Raw genomic sequence first — 19,407 nt, 5'->3', positions numbered from 1 at the left:
CAGTGCGCGGCGTCTATACTCTTGTTTGTTTTGTGGCAACACTTGGCCGTCACGGCGCTGCAGCAGCACCTCAGTGACGGCCAGGGAGAGCAACGATCAAGGGTTTGGAAAGACTGTGTGGCGGACACGCTCAGCAGGTTAGCGAGTGTCCGCAGAATGGCATCGCGAACACTTGTGGCTACAGGCGCGCCCTCAGCTTCATGGATTCTAATCTTCTTGGAAAAGACTTCAGCTTCCCTTACTGACCTCAGGTATCTTACTGACTTCATATATGACTGAAATTATGATTTCATACAATCAAAGGCTTCAGTTTTGGCTTCGAGGGAAAATTTTAATATGCAGCTATTGCTTTCCTTAATACAACATCCCTCAAAGTACCGAGGCATCCGCCCTGAAGGTGACACTGCTGCAGTGATCATGTGGGCAGATGAGTGTGGCTTTGGCTTAATGACCTTTAGTTACTTGAAGTTCTAAAGACAGAGATGCTCTATGTCTGACATTGCAGAAGAGGAGGCCGCCCAGGTGGAGGCTGCGGCACTGCTGACTTGTGCATACACACACCCGTTTGTGCACGACCTGGTGAGTGCTTCCCGCGGCGTGTGTACCCAAGCCCCGTGTAGGATGTCCCCACCGCCCCCTCCCCACAACACACCTCGCCGACACACGATCCTTTGAACACTGTCTGCTATAAATCTTTCTCGCTGAGATAGTACGAGTATAAATATAATATTGGTACTGAGCAGACGTTGTAGGTCGTGCAAAAAAAAAAAAAAAAAGTTAGAGTATAATTCTTTCTTTACACTTATTACAGGACTATCATTTGAGTATACTTGCATCCAAATAGTACATGAAACCCAAGGTGTGTGTGTGTGTGTGTGTGTGTGTGTGTGTGTGTGTGTGTGTGTGTGTGTGTGTGTGTGTGTGTGTGTGTGTGTGTGTGTGTGTGTGTGTGTGTGTGTGTGTGTGTGTGTGTGTGTGTGTGTGTGTGTGTGTGTGTGTGTGTGTGTGTGTGTGAGCGCGCCACACCTGTAAACATTACGCTACTAAATAAGACTGCTGTTATAAAGAAGAGTAGTTTTGAGCACAGACCACGTGCTGTATTCAGACGTGTCTTTATATAAGACTTTGTTGTTTCTTGCCACATGCTAATAATGCAAGACTGATGTTTAATAAGCCATCCACATTCATATGTACGATATTTTCCTCCTGTACGGAAAAACAAAAACAAAAAAAACAGGCTCCATGTCCGGCCTGGTGTTCATGCTTCAGTTGTCCCTCAGTCTGTCTAAGGCATTGCAGGGAGCATTCGATCACCAGTTCTAAATGTGTTCATCTAAAAGATGCTTAACGCTACACCTTGCAACGGCTCTAGCCTGAAAACAGGCAACAGTCTAGTGCTAAAGGCGAGCACAGACCAGGACTAGCTGGTGTGTGGGCGGCGGCGCCAAGGCCACAGGGCGGCCACCAGGGTGCTGCTGGTGCCATGGTGTGTGTGTGTGTGTGTGTGTGCGCGCGCACACACACACACAATACTGGCATTATGCAATAATTTTTTGCCCAGTGAGGGAAGCAATGCGAAATAAATCCTTGCTGCACAGCACCAGCCACTGCTTTACATACGTGTCGTCGTGCCCGAGGCACAGCGTCCGGGCTGGCCGCACCTCCCTGCTGGAAGTTGGGTTGCCGCCGCCGCCAAGTCCAGACCAGCGTGGGTCTGACGCTGGCAGAGCTTGCCGGCATGCAATGTTTGGACGGCAGACCGGCTGGCTGCCCCACCAACCCTTTGTTCGCTCGTCATCCATGCGGGCAGCACCGGCGACCCCGCCGCACCGCTCCACACTGAGTTGACACCGACGGAGTGGGGGTATCAGCCAGACTTGTGCATCACCACACACTTGTCCCGCTACCGACACCACCGTTACCACTCCACCCTCACAGTCACCCTGTGAGACACGCTCTGGCAGCTGATGCCAATCTCCCATCCTGACCGACCACTTCGACCAGAGTACCCCGTTCCTTCCTGGGTACACGGGCCCGGATAGCGCCCTGCCCTTCGGGGGAGGGTGCTATAATATCATCAATACATTTTATATTAAGTAAACAAAGAATGGGACTCGGTCAGTGGTGGGGTCACACCAAAACCTGGCCCAGCCGATGAACACTCTTGTGTTCTTCCTAAAGTGCGAACCCGCCGTGACCTTTACCTGTCCTGGCGAGGGGCGCAGCGGCCCTCCGCGCACGTACCACACAGGTGCTCACTCAAGGAGGTTCAGATTTTTTATTGTCTTTTATTAAGTAAACATATATTTATCTAAGGTTTCATTTTGTTGCTGTAGTGGCAGGCAGACCACAGGGTACACGTACCTGTAATTAGAGGTATTGATCCCAGCAAATTTACGACGACAAGATGCGGGAAAAGATGTTTTGATGGCTATTAATTGGAAGGCAGTAGAAGCGTAGCCCATCTGCGGCGCGGCGCCTGGGTGGCTGGTGCTACACGCCGCCGCGGCCATAAGTCATATCGAATTTGGCGTGTGGTGAAGGTCGCGAGGGGTAATACTAGCTAACGGTGGAGAGGGAGAGGGGCGTGCCAGAAAGGGTTGGACAACGCTGGGGAGAAGACGGGGCGGGAGAGGGACGAACGGAGGGTGGTGCAGTGAAAGTGAGCAACTTCCCCACACATAAAGACAGATAGATATATACATACTGTATATAGATAGGGAGATAAATAAATGGTTAAATAAATAAATAAATAAATAAATAAATAAATAAATAGATAAATAAATAAATATATAAATAAACATTAAAAATAGCACAATAAATACAGCTTCGCTATCTACTTAACGCTAAAGGTTTTCAAAACTACACTTTTCCGATGACATTATCAGCTTTTAAAAGTCTTTGCTTTCCCTCCGGAGCGTCGTGACCAGACACCTAATGGGAGGGAGGGGATGAAATTACCGGCGCTGGGTGCTGCCTCTGTCTGGCTGCACACTTGAATAAAGAGTCATACTTGCCCATTTTCGTATGCCATTCATGTTAAACACGAGGATGGGGCGATATTTACCAAGTTTCACGGGCCAATGAAGCAGCAGCAACTTAGCGGGAGGAAAGACAGCAAAGCTACAACGCGGAGTCTTGGCGTCCCACTGCCGGGTACAGAACCCTCCCCTGCACCACCCTGCCCTGTACAGCCCCGCCGCCACCATAACGCTGCACGGGGAGACTCGCTCCATCGCTACATGACGCGCTGGTGTGCTGTTAGCGCCATAGGAAGACGCATCTGTTTGCTGCCCACACTCACCTCACGGAAATGTGGGATGAGGTTTTTTCATGCGAAAGGCTTGGCAAGGCCTTCTGGTCTGGCGAGGAACTAAACAGGACCTGAGAATAGATTCCTAGATGGCCATCCGGCACCTGAGGCTGTGCGACTCGCGGCGACAGAGGACTGTTGTTTTTGTGGCCTGCCTCACGTATAAACATAAAGTAGAAAATATGCGATGCACAAAGGCCACTGGCGCTACAAAGTGGACGCCTTCCCCACGACGGACAGGCAGCAAGTCACGACTCAGTCCCAGGCAAGGTCCCGCAAGGCTGGTGCTGACGTGAACAAGTACACGCTGAAATTCTCAGGGCTCAGCACACCACCTTGTGTGCACAGCACGGCACCGCCTATTTGGGTGTTCATTGAATTCTATAACGAGGCCTTCACTTCCATCAGTCAGGCGGGCGCGTTACTCGTGATTGCCTTCATATCACACTTGGTTTTCATAAACATAGGACGTAATTATACTTGCATTTATGGTTATGTGAACGCTCATGACAAAGGAAGATAAAGGGAGAGATAAAGAAATATTTCAAAGCGTGGCAAGTGTTGTGTTCAGCTTTGGTGGCAGTGAGGGCAGGGGAGCAACCACAGTATTGTCATCTTACCAATTCACGAAAGTATTAAGGTTTTCGTTTATAGAAAATATATACATATCAAAATTATTATTTTTTTGATAATCTGCTAAGCCTCAACAAACACACACACACACACACACACACACACACACACACACACACACACACACACACCTATGCCAAACGGTGCCAAGCTAAGCAACAGTTACCTTCACGGACACGAGTGTCGGGCCTTCCATTATCTCATACTTTAAGGCACACCCGTGGCCACGTAGATCATCGCTCTACTAAAGTGAAAACTGTGCACCGTTACATCGAAACTGAAAAAAAAAAAGACTGAGCGCCTTATAGGAAAATGTCACAAGTTCAATATTTACGCTCATTCTTTTTTTTGTGTTAATAACTGAAAAAAATAATAAAACACTTCGCAAATCCCACGGCCTTTGTGTGTGTGTGTGTGTGTGTGTGTGTGTGTGTGTTTACACTTCTTTTTCTGTCCATCTTTATGCTTCTCTGCTAGGTTGTCTTGTATATTTTGTCTGTATATATTTTTATGTTTGTCTGTCTGTCTCCCTTTCTGTCTAGCTGTTTGCCTATGTGTGCGTGCGTGCGTCCATGCGTGTGTGTGTGTGTGTGTGTGTGTGTGTGTGTGTGTGTGTGTGTGTGTGTGTGTGTGTGTGTGTGTGTGTGTGTGTGTGTGTGTGTGTTTCTGTCTGTATTCATGTATGCACGCAACATACAAAGGTGCGTGTGAAAGCGCACGAGTGTGTATTTGTTTATACAACATTGTTATTCAGGTGGATGGGGTGAGGTGAGTGTGAGCACCAGCCACCTCTCAGCCTGATGGACTCACCTCAGACTGCTGCTGCGGCTGCGCGGCCTCGCCTGCGTCCTGCGGGAGAAACAAAACTTGTGAACAACCCACGCAGCGAGACAAATTATGGCGTACATTAATGTGATGATATCCTCTGACGTCACTTGTTCATTGGCAGAACATATTCTCTCTCTCTCTCTCTCTCTCTCTCTCTCTCTCTCTCTCTTGAATGTAAACGATGTAGTAATTTCAATGAATCATACAAATAGGTGTTTTCTTCCATCACTCCAGTACCGAGGCATCGCCATTCTGTATCAGTGTATATACGCATGTACTTGATATGATCTTTCTTTTGAGACATCCAGGATAAAGTTTCTTCCTCATAGCACCGCCAGCATTATTGGAGAGGACGAAAATAAGATCCATAATTTTAAAAGTGAAACTGGCAGTCAACAGTACGTAGATCAGATGAAATATTACAGTCAAGAACATTCTTCAAAACATGAGTTCAATACTGTAATTTTGAAAATGTGTTTAAAGTCACAACTTAGGTCATAACATGAAGTCATAACACAAGTCATAACCTACACTCCGCCAGCTTCACTACAGGCCAGCTTTACCATATCAGACCTGCTACGAGTACACTATAACTACTACTAACCGTACTTAACATCGTGGTAGCATGAGTAGCTCAAATCACCTTGCTCGAGGCACACCTGAAATACAGACTTGACTTGGATAATGTTTCGGTGTTTAAGTTGGTCTGTCTGAGCGGTAAATGTTGGCAGCGCAAAGAGTCTAGGCTGGGAGCACAAGCAACACACAGCAGCCACGTGACGCGCGCTGGTCGGTCGCTGCTCCTCGGTATTGACTCACTCGGCGCAGTGTTTACCCCTCGGCAGGTGATTACAGGGCGCACACACCACGAACGATCCGCGACGCAGGGATGCCGAAGTAAAAAGTTGCGAGAATAATGCAATGTAGAAGGCACTGGTGTGTTGGTGTGTTCATCTAACGTATTGTCTGGTTATGTTTGCCTGTTTTGTCTGACTGTCAGGACGAAAAGACGAAAAAGGACGGAAGGAAAGGAGGAACAGAAGAAGGAAGGGAAGAAAAAGAAGAAAAAGAAGAAGTAGAAGAAGACGAAGAAGAAGAAGAAGAAGAAGAAGAAGAAGAAGAAGAAAGAAAAAGAAGAGAAAACAAAATACATCCACTAATAATAACTGGTTTTATCATTCAGTAGCACAAGTTATCCAACAAGAATTCACTCAATACATGCATAGAGAAGAAACATGCAAGGCTAAGCAGACACACGTAGCTCACACAAATATACCACGTACTGTACAAACACACGCTCATACAAAGAAGGTGCGGGAGACAAAAAACACTGACGGGAGCAGGAACCTAGTATCATCCCACAGGACACTAGAAGGCAGGTAAAGTCATGGTCATAAGTAACATGCTGCATTTACTTCCACTGTATTTTTACGTTTTCCTTCAATCCTGAGTCCTCTGATCTGTTGACAGTTTTACAAAACGTTCGTATCACCCAACAGTACACAAAAAAAAGGTAGGTAGAGTGATCTTCATAAGTAACAAGCACTTGTTTTAACTATATTTCCACATTTTCATCAATCTTTTAGTCCTCTGAAGTGCTAAAAGTCTATAAGCTATGCAATTTCGTAAGGTTATCGGCAGACCAGCGGAGTTAAGATCTCGGGAAAGCGGTGAGTGCAGCCGTGAGTGTGGTGCGTTAATGGCTCCCTGCCCCTGACTGTACAACATGGACACGTGACGAATGGGCCACAAAACATGACGGCAGCTGAACGCCACATAATTAACCAGTGTTGCTATCAGCCTGTGGGGCGTGACCGGTACTACCAGTTTTTACCTCACTCAAAAGGGGCAAAGAGAACAACAGCTCGGCCAGTGAGAACACGATAATTTTGCATCTATTTTCGTTTTCCCCAGCCAGACTACTTGTGCCTTACCAACCAACACCCGCACCCCGCCCTTCTGTACACGACCACGCCCACCCCGCTCTGTGTGTGTGTGTGTGTGTGTGTGTGTGTGTGTGTGTGTGTGTGTGTGTGTGTGTGTGTGTGTGTAAGGAAATAAGAAATGGAGAGAGAGAGAGAGAGAGAGAGAGAGAGAGAGAGAGAGAGAGAGAGAGAGAGAGAGAGAGAGAGAGAGAGAGAGAGAGAGAGAGAGAGAGAGAGAGAGAGAGAGAATCACACACACACACACACACACACACACACACACACACACACACACACACACACACACACACACACACGGGATGTGCGCTAGCACAGTGGTAACATTCTTGGTTTTCAATTGGCAGGCTAAGATTCCTTTTCTACTCAGGCTGCTAAAGATATTCACTGATAACTGAAATGTCACTGTCCTTGAGAGGAAGGGATGTGTGGAGAGTTAAAGGTCTCGCCTCACCCACAGCGCGGGCTATCGTGAATTGCACGCTCCCCCCGGAGGGACAATAGCCAGTGATCCAGCACGTGACCCTTAACACTGGGGGTGAGTTACACACACAGCCCTCACCTCCGCCAAGGCCTCACCGTCTGGAAGTCTGACGCCACAGACACACGGGGCGCCGAGTCTTCCCCGTGTGAGGCGAGGCGTCCCAGGGTCGTGGCTAGCACGTCATCCTAAGTTTTCTGGTGATGGTGCTGAGTCACACCATGGCCTGCAGGCCTGGGTTGGTCAGGGCCGAGGGCCGCTGTTTGTTTCAGGCGAGCGCCCTGCACCTCACTCAACGTCAACAACGCCTTCACGAACACGCCGCCCCAGGCACTCGGCGGGGAGTCGCAAGGATGGGGGAGATTTCATGGCAGATATGTTATAATTCGACCTCCAAGCATAATGCACCACCCCCACCACCAAGAGGAAGAAGAAATAGTAGCAGCAGCACCACCAGCACCAGCAGCACCACCAGATCGTATAAACTTATAAAGGCAAAATACAAACGTACGTGGACTCTTGTTGGCATATATCTCCCATTAAAAAAAAAAAAAAAAAGTGTACGTGAGGAGGGGAGTGTAATCAAACTATCTATCGAATATCTTCGCAGTGATCCAATCCTCGCATGACTGCCTCGCTCCTCGCTGCGTCACGGTCATTACCAACATGAGCACCAACATGCGGCCCGAAGTTGCCTTCGCGCTGCTCAGGAATCACGCTACACATCATTACATCGACACAGTCATTGCCTCACATAACGCGCCTAATACCACATGAGACACCGAGACAAATTTTACTGTACTACGAGTACTAATTAAGTAATGGAGCCATCCAACAGTTACCTTACACACGACAAATGTCCTGTGATTGTCTCATACAGTCGTCTCACACATTACTGCATTACTGTTTTATTCATTTTTCAATGCATATGTGGCAGACATTCATCCAGTTATACACAAGTCTTTATGGTCACGTTGTGCCACTTTAGTCTTCGTTACCCTTGCCTCAGTGACAGCCGTCCTCCTTTTCTACTAATTGTTAGCAGTCTTTCCTTGAGGGTCTCACCTACCTCCCCAGAAAGAAGCAGGTTTATCTTCCAGCAAAGTCTTCAGGCCGTCTTGCGGCGTCTCGCACGAGCAGCCATATATTTCACGTGCCAATGCCTACAAACCATGGTTTCATTACAAAAACGGTAAACAGAGTACATAAACCCTATGTCTGCTAAACACAGAGGAAGGCGAGTGAAGAAAAAACACCTCTCAAAACTCACCGGAACGCTGGTGCTGGTGCATGGACAACGCAGGCGATAAAAACAGGTAACTGTGCTTGAATAGTCCAGTCTGTTGCCTGCTTAATTTTGTCATTAGCTAATTGTTCATATTTGTTCCCGTAGTAGTAAAAACAAGCGACAAAGGTGGGAGGGAAGGTTATACATGACTACTGACAGTTGAATATAAAACCTGTAATGAAGCATTTACAATAATTCATCAGTTTCATTATAATCGCAGCAGCATTCTCTCCCAGGACACTGATAGAAAACACGTTTTTTGTGCTGTACAACTTAATTTGACCATTCTCAGTTTCTTGTGTATTTGTGTTTGTTTAATGAAGTCCTTTTTTTTATTATCTTTTGAATGACACTTCAAGCTTATCGCAGCTGACACGGTGCATGGGTGGCCCTGTGCCCGCCATCCCTGCGGTGCATACAGGCGTGCAGGCTGTTCGTGTGCTGCTGTGCTGAGGGGTGCGGAGAGGAGCAGCCCATTCTCTTCACGCCCACGAGATAAATAAATAACAATAAACAAATATATAATAATAATGACGACTCATGCTTGGTCCTCTCGCACATTTTGCTCCCTACCATGACCCACCACGACATGGACAAGAGTCTGGGCGACTGCATGGCGTCTGCATGAACGATACTGGCTGCTTAAATATCCTGTCACCTGGACTAGCTTGTCTCATCTTTCCTTAAAGTTAGAATGAAATAGCATGAACTTATTAAATTTAATCTCTGGAAGCATAGCCACCTCCTGATATGGCTGAGACCTGATGCCTTCCTCACGGGCGAAGAAGAAAAACATGCATGAGTCACTAATTATGGCAAAGGCCTTGGTGGTTGAGTCAGTCCGGCGCACAGAAGCACGGCCCTGAAGGGTGCACAGCGAAGCCTGTCTCACGCCAGGTAAGGGGAGCCACTACACTACTGATAAAAGAAGAGAAAGAAAAAAAAATTCCTCACTATTCTTATTTTCTGTCTTGGAACGGGAAAGTCAAGATAGTGTTACTGTTTTTGAGATGTTTAGGTGCCAGGGGATGTCCCGCCATGAGAGAGAGAGAGAGAGAGAGAGAGAGAGAGAGAGAGAGAGAGAGAGAGGGGGGGGGGGATGGCAGCACTTGGGCAGCGGGGAGGTGTGGGTGTGTGGGCAGCGCCTGGTGGCGGCATCATGTAGGTAGAGTCATCATGAGGATTCACTCTGAACACAACGCTGGTAAAAGCGCGACAACAGTTACACAAAACAAAGCTCTGCAAAGTATCAAATACATGAATGTTCTATATCTTTATTTCATAAGAGATTTCGTTTGCATTGTCTTCTGGAACAAAACACTTTAGATTGCATTTCCACTTCTGTGTTCTTGGTTAGGCGGTGCACGAGTCTCCTGCTACCAAGTAATACAGAGTGAGTCGGCGTGACCCCGTCAGGTCATGCCGTCACGTCCCGCGGCGGCTGGAGCTCACTTTTTCCTCGGCCGCTCTCGTCAGCCTCTTCCCGCCCATCCTCCCAGCCGCTTCCCGCTTCTATCGCCTCTAAACACACGGCTTCAGGTTTCACTTTTTTATGTCATCTAATGGTCACGAACTCGGCTTTTACTGTTTGAATTACTTTCATGTCTTGTTAAATCGACTAAAGTTGTGCTGGCCTATCCCACGCCGCGGCGCTGAGGCAATGCTGACAACCCTCTCCAACCCGACCCTTGTATCATGCCACGGTGCTGCGTGCTGCCAGTACACCACTCCAGCCTTTGTGAACAGTGAATCCGTCTAATTCTGCAGCACCTGGGATGTCCTCGTCCCTGAACCAAATTCCTAAAGCGCTGACTCACTTTCGTAAGAATAAAATCTTTTATCTGGTTATATGAAGACACCGAAGGAATGTACACACACACACACACACACACACACACACACACACACACACACACACAATTATAAAGTTTCATTACATAAGCCAAGGAATGTATACTCTCCCCTCCTTCCCCTACCAATCCTTGTGGAGGTCCGGCTCGCCAATCCCGTCCAGGCCACAACTCTGCTTCGCCTGTCTCGTCTTCCTTCCTTCCTTTTCTCTTTCCTTTCTCCTTATATGCATTTATGTCACTCTTTTGTCTGGGTTCAGGTTTTCCTCCTTGTTCTCTCCGCTCCTTGTTTGTCTCTCATCTCCCGGCACGTACAGTGTCGTGGAGGAAGATGTGTAAGGGAAATAAAGCTAAACCACTCTTACGACCCCCGCCGATCCACCCACCCACCCGCCCGTCCCCAACCCCTTGCCTTCGCCGGTCACTGACCGCTCCACGGGTCTGCCGTATTTCAGTTGCTGTCCGCGCCAACCCTTCTCAAATCCCTCCACCTCGACGCATCTCCTGCCCTTCCCTCCTCACCCCCGCCGCGCCTCACTCCAGGATCCACTCAGGCTCCTCCCTGCACAACCACACAACCTATAGTTTTTCTGCAGTCACTTTTCTAAAGGACTTTCAACTTCCTCATCCTTCCTTCCAGCGTGGTTCCGTCTTCCTTATTAATAGTACTTCCTCCACCACTCACTTCCCTTCCTCCTCCACGCTCCGTAACAGGGCTTGCCAGAGTGTGGAAAAGGAAAGGTCTCGAAACGCTTTGTAATGTTTAGTAGAGAAGTGGGGGGAGGAGGAGGAGGAGGAGGAGGAGGAGGAGAAGGGGCGGGCTGGGTAACAGACGGTGTGAGACATGACGGCGGAGTGGGCAGGGGGCAGCAGGGAGGGGGCAGGTGCGTGGTGTTTGTACCTGCACCAGTTTTCTACCCACGAACGTGCAGTTTCTTTTACAAGGCCAGTTTTTTAGTTCTTGAGGAATTAATGACCCGTAACCAGATTCAGGGATTTGTATTTTACATGTGTGTGTGTGTGTGTGTGTGTGTTTTCCAGACATAACTGGCAATCCGACAAAGAGCTTCACACAAGTCATTCAAATCCTGTGTGACAGCGCGCGCCATCACCCTTCCCTTCCTTCAGCCCCGGCGGGCAGTACGGCGGCAGCGCCCCGTGTGGCGGGCTGGGACCTGCAGGCTATGGACACACCGCGGCGAGGGACCGCCATACACCACACTGGTACCGTTAAATCTAAAGTAAAAATGTTAAAATTCCTGGTTGTGTTGAGGATGAGTCACTGGAAGCACAGCACGCTTCACACAGAGGCGGAAGTTGTTGTTTTCTTTCCAGGATATTAAGCAGCACTACCGGACTCCTCGGGCGTCGGTCTGACTCGCGCTCACCTGCCGCCGCCACTAATTAGCCAGACAGGTTCACCTTGCGCGCAGGCGTTGTCTTCCTCAAAATTCGCATACTTAACGCTCGGGTAATGAAGTACACAAATTAGGCTCAGCCCGTCTGTCATATTCCTGACGCTCCTTACGCAAGCCGCCCAGCCCTCCGCGGCATACACCCTCACCCTCACCCTCTCCCACATCCTCACCCTCTCCCACACCCACACCCTCTCCCTCGCCCGCGTCATAGTCCCGCTAATTTCGTAACAACTTTTCCTTCCATTCCCAGGATCCGCCACGCGCGTCCGGCCGCTGTGGGAGGAACTCAAGCTTGATGACACGAGCAGTTTTTACTTTTCTTTTCCTTTATTGCGGTGGTGGAAAATTTGTCGATGCCGCGGCTGACAGGATGACGGGTCTGTCAGTGTACTAGTCTGAGGTATGAAGTGCTGAGGATTAATTATACTTTCCACTACTGAAAATATTGCCTGAAGTGCGGAAGCAACGAGCGTGAAGCGTGAGTGACGGGCGATGGGAAGGCAGGATGAGCGTGGCGCAGACATTAACAGTGTGTGTGTGTGTGTGTGTGTGTGTGTGTGTGTTATGGCGTTTCAGACTAAGGTTAAAATCATTGTTTGCTTAGCTTATCTGAACCACCAAGTCGTCACATCGCACCAAATGAGGCTCCTTCCTTACACCGCTCAGCTCGTGTCCAGCAGTCAGGCAGAGGGCAGAGGGCACCACGAGGCCTTTCCTCCAGTGACTATACTTAGTATCACACACCATTACAGTAACATTCCTCCAACTACTTACTGTCTTTGCCACACTCAGCTTAGCATTGTGCCTTTTAGTTCTCCCAGTCCAGCAGTACCATGGAAACACAAGCCTCTCATCATATTTCTGTCTCAGGCACGTGTGACTGAGTTGTGATACACAGTTATATATCTAACTTGTGTTCTTGATTCGAAGTCAGGTACAGCATTCATTATCTGAGATATTTCAGGTAAGGGAGCCACACAGGAGTAGGGCTGGAGTGACGGGCAGCTGTGAGGCAGGGCCAAGAACAGGGGCAGGGGCAGGGATAAGGGGTCCAGTCTCTCCTTCCTCCCCATCCCCTCGTCGCGTTCCTTACCCTCCACGAGCCACTCACATTACTAGTAGAGAACCCTCCTACACTCTCCCTTATTCACACACACACACACACACACACACACACATTTTCACAAACACATGCACGCACGAACGCATGCAGACATCATTAAGTAAACAAAGGAAGGCTTGATGCAAGATGAATTTATACGAGACTCTTTGTGAGGAGGAGGAGGAGGAGGAGGAGGAGGAGGAGGAGGAGGAGGAGGAGGAGGGAGGGTGGATATGTGATCTCTACAGCCTGGGTCACCTTGGCTACTCTTTATATCCAACACACGAAGGGAAAAAAATATAAAAAAATAATATAATCCGGGCGAGGACAAAGAGTCTCGGCGCTACGCAAGGCGACGCCCGCAGGACACACACCGGGGCAGCGAGATGACACTGAGGTGGTTTTAATTCCACCCTTCCGCCCCCGACTCGCCAGCTTTGTCATGCCAGCCTTCTCTCTTCTTTGTCTGGCGGTCTCTTTAAATTCTTTGGCCTCTTAATTCCCTTTCCTTTTATTGGCTGCTTCGTCATAATTTTCTACTGGTGGTGTTTCTTATTTGAGTCTTCCTCTCGTCTTTTTCTTTTAGTTTCTGTTTCTTCATCGTCTTTGTTTGGCAGTCCTAAAGTTTTCGGCCTCTCAGTTCCCTCTTCTTCTCTTGGTTGTTTCATTGTCATTTCGTATCACTGCTATTTCTTCGTTTCCTTCTTTATCGGTTCTCTTCCCGTTGTTCTAGTTCTTTCATTTTATCTCTTTATCATCCTTGTTCGGGAGTCTTAAATTCATCGACTTCTTAATAATCTTTCTCTCTCTCCCTCCTCCCCTTTTTTTGTTTTGTCGTAATATTACTATTTTTCCTTTTCCTTCTTTATCATTCCTCTCTTCGTTGCCCTCGCCTCTTTCATTTAATCTGTTCATCGTCCTTGTTTGAGAGTTGTTTGAATTCAACGACCTCTTAATTTTCTCTCCTTTCACTGGCTGTTTTGTCATTAATATGTATCACTAACATTTCTTCTCCGTCAGTCTTCTCCTCGTTGCCCTCGTTTCTTTTATTCTGTCTCTTCATCGTCCTTGTTGTCTCCGCCCAGACCTCTCCCGCCGCCTGACTCACACGTTTCCTCCTCCCAGATTCCCTCCCCACCAGTGCAGCTGTCGCCCCTCCCACACTCGTCCCCGGCGTACCCTGGATGGGCACTGGTCAGTCTTCCAGTATTTATGAAGGTAATCATTGGCCATCGCCTCAGGGAAGGGCAGACCGCCTCGCGTCGCCTCGACTCGTCATTTTTGAAACAAAGTTGCGGCGAATCATGTTTCTTTGTCCCGATGACTGCAGCCATTGCCCGCCGCAGGCACTTCACTCTATGATTAACAACCTGTTCAGCGTAGAGATATATCAATCAGGTTGGTTTCACAGCAAAACAAATCTGCAAAATACCTGATTCCCAGCCTTGCCTGCCAGCTGCCAGCCTTGCATTAGCTGCCAGAACACCAACGAGACTTCTCACTGTTAAAAAGTTCATGTTTGTTTCCCAGCCACACAAACCTGCAAAATACCTGAATACCTGCCCGCCAACTTCGTGTCTTTGTCTCCACACCTGTTGCCACTCCTCCTGGGAAAGTACTCGCAGTTGTTCTCTCTCTCTTGCTTCCCCTCCGCTCTGCTCTTCACACTGCCTTATGCTCCGTCTTTCAAGTTTCATTGAAAGCAACCTCCAAGCCTTCAGACCAGCTAGGGCAGCACCATAAGCACTTTTCAGGGATTTTCCGGACAGAGCGATGCTTCGGTCTTATTCGCTGCCAAACAAATGGCTAGTATGCAAGGAGCCTCCACTGCGCTGAGGCGAGGGCGAGGAATCACAGCCTGTGGTAGAGAGGGACTTAATATTGACACATGTCCACACTCAAACTACGTAATTTCTTAACAACGTTTCTCTGTGAAGTAATGAAACAAGTCTTTTCTCTTTCCTTTTTCATGCGAAGCCTCTCACGCAGCTAAATGAGAGGCGGAGGAGGAGTGGAGCAGGCCCAAGTGTGCATTGAGGAGTACGTCCCGGGAGCCTCTCTACGAGCACTAATGAGACATGCGCCTCTCAGCGACACAAAGCTGGCCCCGGGCACCCTCGCCCCGCCCGCCCCGCGTCCAGAGGGAAGCAACACGGCCACTTGACAACGAGCTAGGCCTGTCTAATTGTGCGGCTCTTGCTTGTTACTTGTGTCTGTCTGTTTGGTTGTCTCGATGCGGGCTTCATAATCACTGTAACTGTTTTTACACGAACTATCGGCTTGCATGCACGTATATGAATATGTAGGTGTCGACTTGAGTGTCTCAGAGTCGGATTCAGTGTCAGGCTCACCAAACCTGTTCGTAAATCTAAGGGAGGCGGCGTCCAGTAGTAAAGTCCCGAGAGAATAATTGTCCAAGCAAACAATGTCACCTCAGCTTTAACGCTGGTGTAAGTTGTGTTGTGCTTGAAGGGCGTTTCTTGTGGACGCCTAAAATCTTCCAATGAGGAGTCTGGTGTCCGATGCGGGCTGAGATATGAAGGCACCAGGACCTTGAGTGTGGGCTGGCTATCTCAGGTGTGAGGAAGACAGAGCGACCACCACCACCTTGGAACAACACCCTCAGTCGTGAAACTGTGAAACTTGTGAAACCTTTCAGTGATATCCATGTCCATCCAGAAAGAAAGAAAGAAAGATAGATAGATAGAGATATACAATGTTATTTCAAGTTAGCATTTCATGTGTAATGATTATTTTCAGATAAAAACAAATCTTAACGTTGTTTGCGTCAGTCACGTTCAGCATTAGCATCTGGCAGGCAGCTTCCCCTAATACACAAAACCCCCCACAACATGATAGGCGATGTGAAGTACTCCATAACGAGGCGGCAGGTGGCGAGGAACAAGTAGCGTACGTGCTGGACTCAGACCACATCTATCGTGCTGAGCCGTCCCGCACCGCCCCGGCATGCCTCAGCGTCCTGTGCTCCTCAGTTACCAGCTCATCACTCTCTGCAAGCTTGATACACACAAGAAAAGTGACTAGCCATGAGCAAATCTCGAATAAAGACGACCCTGTCTCGGTGCAAATCCTAACACGAGCATTGCGGGCGTCGCCAAGCTGTGCCGCGGAGCTCACAGAGGGCGGCACCAGGAAGTAGTCGTCAGTAGTTTCCACAGTGTCCCCACTTCCCTTATTAGTGTGTGGTCACCGCATTCTGGGTTACCTCACTCTTTAGTCTTCACTTGCGGTTACACACACACACACACACACATACACACACACACACACACACACACACACACACACCCCACCCACCGACCCACCCAACTATACACACATTGCATTATATATATATATATATATATATATATATATATATATATATATATATATATATATATATATATATATATATATATATATATATATATATATATATATATATATATATATATATATATATATATACACACACACACACACACACACACATATATAAAAGAGAGAGAGAGAGAAAGAGAAAGAGAGAGAGAGAGAGAGAGAGAGAGAGAGAGAGAGAGAGAGAGAGAGAGAGAGAGAGAGAGAGAGAGAGAGAGAGAGAGAGTGTGTGTGTGTGTGTGTTTGTTTCCTTGGAACCATGTGTGGACAGAGACAAACATTACTTGCACCACATTTCACTCCCCACACTCCCCTGCGTCCCATCAGCGCGGCAACCGCCAAGCCATGAAGCTTCCCGGACTGCCGCGGGGCTGCACAGCGTCTGTTAGTCACGCACTCAGCAAATTCATAAACTTTATGATATTTACCAGTATGATGAAAGGGCATAAAGCTGCTAATTGGAGAACTACAATAATTCTTAGGAAAGGAAATATGAATAAATTTGCACATTACGACCGACGCTGGTGTGTGTCTGCACTAACTGGTATGGTTGTTGCTCACATCCAACATGGGGGAGTCTGCAGGCGACGCGGGGCCCGCCGCGGGTATTTACGTCACTAGTCAAAACGTTGATCCTTATATTTACCAAAGTAACGATGTATAGCTCTCTGAATGGATTGTTCTGCACCAGCCACCAGCCACAACAGAACAGGGAGAACAGGTTGCCTGAGCGGCAGGGCACAGGAAGGACCTTGGGGTTTGTGGACGTTATGTGAGGGTGAGATGGAGTTATGTGTCATGACGTGACCTGGGCCGCAGCCCTGCAGGCAGTACGTACTGCACTTCAGTCACTGGTGCCCCGCTGCACTGTACGTTGCCCCGCTGCCGCGCCGCGCACCACTGTGGCTTCCAGTCACACTGAGGTTCACAGGTTCTATTTGCAGGCTTACTTTTTAGCTCCGTCTTCCTCAAAGTTCCCCCGATCACGGACGTCCATCAAAGAAATCGCACGTTCAGGAAAGTCAGTATAACCTAAATATTCCAGCAGAAAATCGGCAAAGAAACTCGTGGCCGGGGGGTGAGCCTGAGGGGAGGAGAGCCCCACCTGGCGTCTGTCACCTGCAGCTGGTCACCTTGGCACACATGAAGCAAGAGCTACAAAGATCGCTGCAATTGAGATCAAGCCGCGTGTCGAGGGTCACCCAAACTGTCGGCGGTCTGAGTGGTGGCGCCGACTGTCACCCCTGTCACCCCGCCATCACTACCACCACCTCCAACACTCGATACCACATCGCTGGTTACACAATACCACATCACATCACCAGACAACCAGACATCACACAGTACAATACTACCACTACATCCATTACCATCACTGACCACACAACCATATAACCACACTGCCACACGACACCACGACACCAAATCCCATTACAGCACAGCACAGCACACCACAATGCAACGTAACACAACACAACGCACCATGACCAAGACAACGAGTGACTGTTGGAAAGTGGCGTGAAATGCTGCGGGAGACCTTCGACCCCGGCGGTATAGGAACCCCGGGCGATGAAATAGTTCACGGTGAAAGACATAAAAAAAAAACGACTGGAAATTTTGTGCTCTCATGACACTTACGACAAACTCATGGAAAGTGAACGACGAAGGAAATGTCCTACTTTGCACTCCACTTCAGGCACCCGATCACGTGTACTCCATAACTCCGTCCCTTCAGAAAACCGCGACCCGACCCGCCCCGCCTCGCCCCACCCCGGTCCCAGAACTCCAGGTCATGGGATGCTGTGAGAGAAAGCCACCGGGTATCCTGCTGGAGGGTTAATAGTTGTTTCCCACACACCCTGAGGAGGAAGGAAAGCCGCCCCGCCTGGTTGGCTCCCTCGAGGTGTCCACGGCGAGCCAACAAGTGGTCTTCGGCATGCGGGGCTTTCCCGATGTGACGGCTCCTGTGACACTCCTCACACACACACAACGCGATATCACAGGTGCAAGTCGAGCGCACTGTCAATAAGTCTGTCATCCAATTTGTCTGTCTTTGTTTTGGAATTTGTCTAGCTTTCGACGTTACTACAAATGTGAGTTTAGTTCTGCCAAAGACATATCCAGATTACATACTCTTCCGTCAGCACAGTGCCGTGGAGAGCTGCAGCCTCAGCGCAACTCGCCTCGGAACACTGCTTTATACGAGTATGTTGGGTGATCCGTAGAGTTGCGCCTTTTTAAAACTGCCGAGTGTCTACCTCTGAGAGTTGCAGTTCCTCCTAAGATGTTAAGTTTGGTTGAAGAGGTGAGGCGGCCTGCCACTTAAAGGATGTCACCTCTTGCGTCGCGGCGACATCGACATCACGTTCCTCCTTGGTTTTAGGAGCACCGCGTTACTGCCTTCACGTGTGGCGGAGGAGAAAGATTTGGGGAAGCAGGAGCACGGAACTGGATTCAATACACATTCGGTTGGTACAGTTACATGAATGGCTGCAGCTCTTATTCCTTCAAAGGGCAAGAGAGACTTTCTATGACTATACCTTAAGCAGGCAACACACTTGCTCATGTCAACACCGGATGGGAATTGAAAACAACACCGCCACACAATGCACGAGACAAGGATCAGAGTCGCCATACGCCAGCGGCAAGTCCAGCCTCTCATTTTATTGTGTTGTGATTTGGCGAGTATAGTTTCTCTAATCAGTATAAACATCTTCACGATCTTATCATCTGGATGTAAGGAAATGTATTTTGTAAATGTATTTTTGTCACAGCATGCCAAGTAGGCCCAACAGGTGATGAATAAGTGCTTGCTGGTCATCAGGAGATTTCAAATATGAATACAAATGTTTTCTCATGTACGTGGTTTCTGAGGTGGCTTGTTCCTTACTAAACTTCCGCATCACAGCAACTCTCAGAGGCAGACACTCGGCAGTTTTAAAATGTAGCTCAGGTAAGGCCAGAGGTTCCTTAAAAGGGCGCAACTCTACAGATCACCCAACATATAGAGCAGTGTTCCGCGGTGTGTTGCGCTGAGGCTGCAGCTCTCCACGGCACTGTGCTGACGGAAGAGTATGTAACCTGGATATGTCTGCACATGATTGATGGTAGCGTTATAAATAATGCCTGCCGATCAGTACCTCTGTCTGCCTGTCTATCCGTCTTTCTCC

The 19,407-nt window shown here is 48.5% G+C and overlaps 1 protein-coding gene across 3 annotated transcripts in view; it reads right to left on the bottom strand.

Moving 5' to 3' along the window:
• The window catches only part of LOC135102563 (uncharacterized), a 94,993-nt gene that overhangs the window by 45,354 nt on the left and 30,232 nt on the right, over positions 1-19,407 (bottom strand). For all 3 annotated transcript variants that reach the window (XM_064007848.1, XM_064007853.1, XM_064007856.1), the window contains one exon: positions 4,757-4,795. The gene's annotated coding sequence lies outside the window, so the exon portion shown is untranslated. The remainder of the gene's footprint in view (positions 1-4,756; positions 4,796-19,407) is intronic.

This window comes from Scylla paramamosain, chromosome 1 (genome assembly GCF_035594125.1).
Source record: "Scylla paramamosain isolate STU-SP2022 chromosome 1, ASM3559412v1, whole genome shotgun sequence".
Classification (NCBI taxonomy): domain Eukaryota; kingdom Metazoa; phylum Arthropoda; class Malacostraca; order Decapoda; family Portunidae; genus Scylla; species Scylla paramamosain.
The sequence above is the reverse complement of the archived record's forward strand: the minus strand, read 5'-3'. Positions and strand labels throughout refer to the sequence as shown.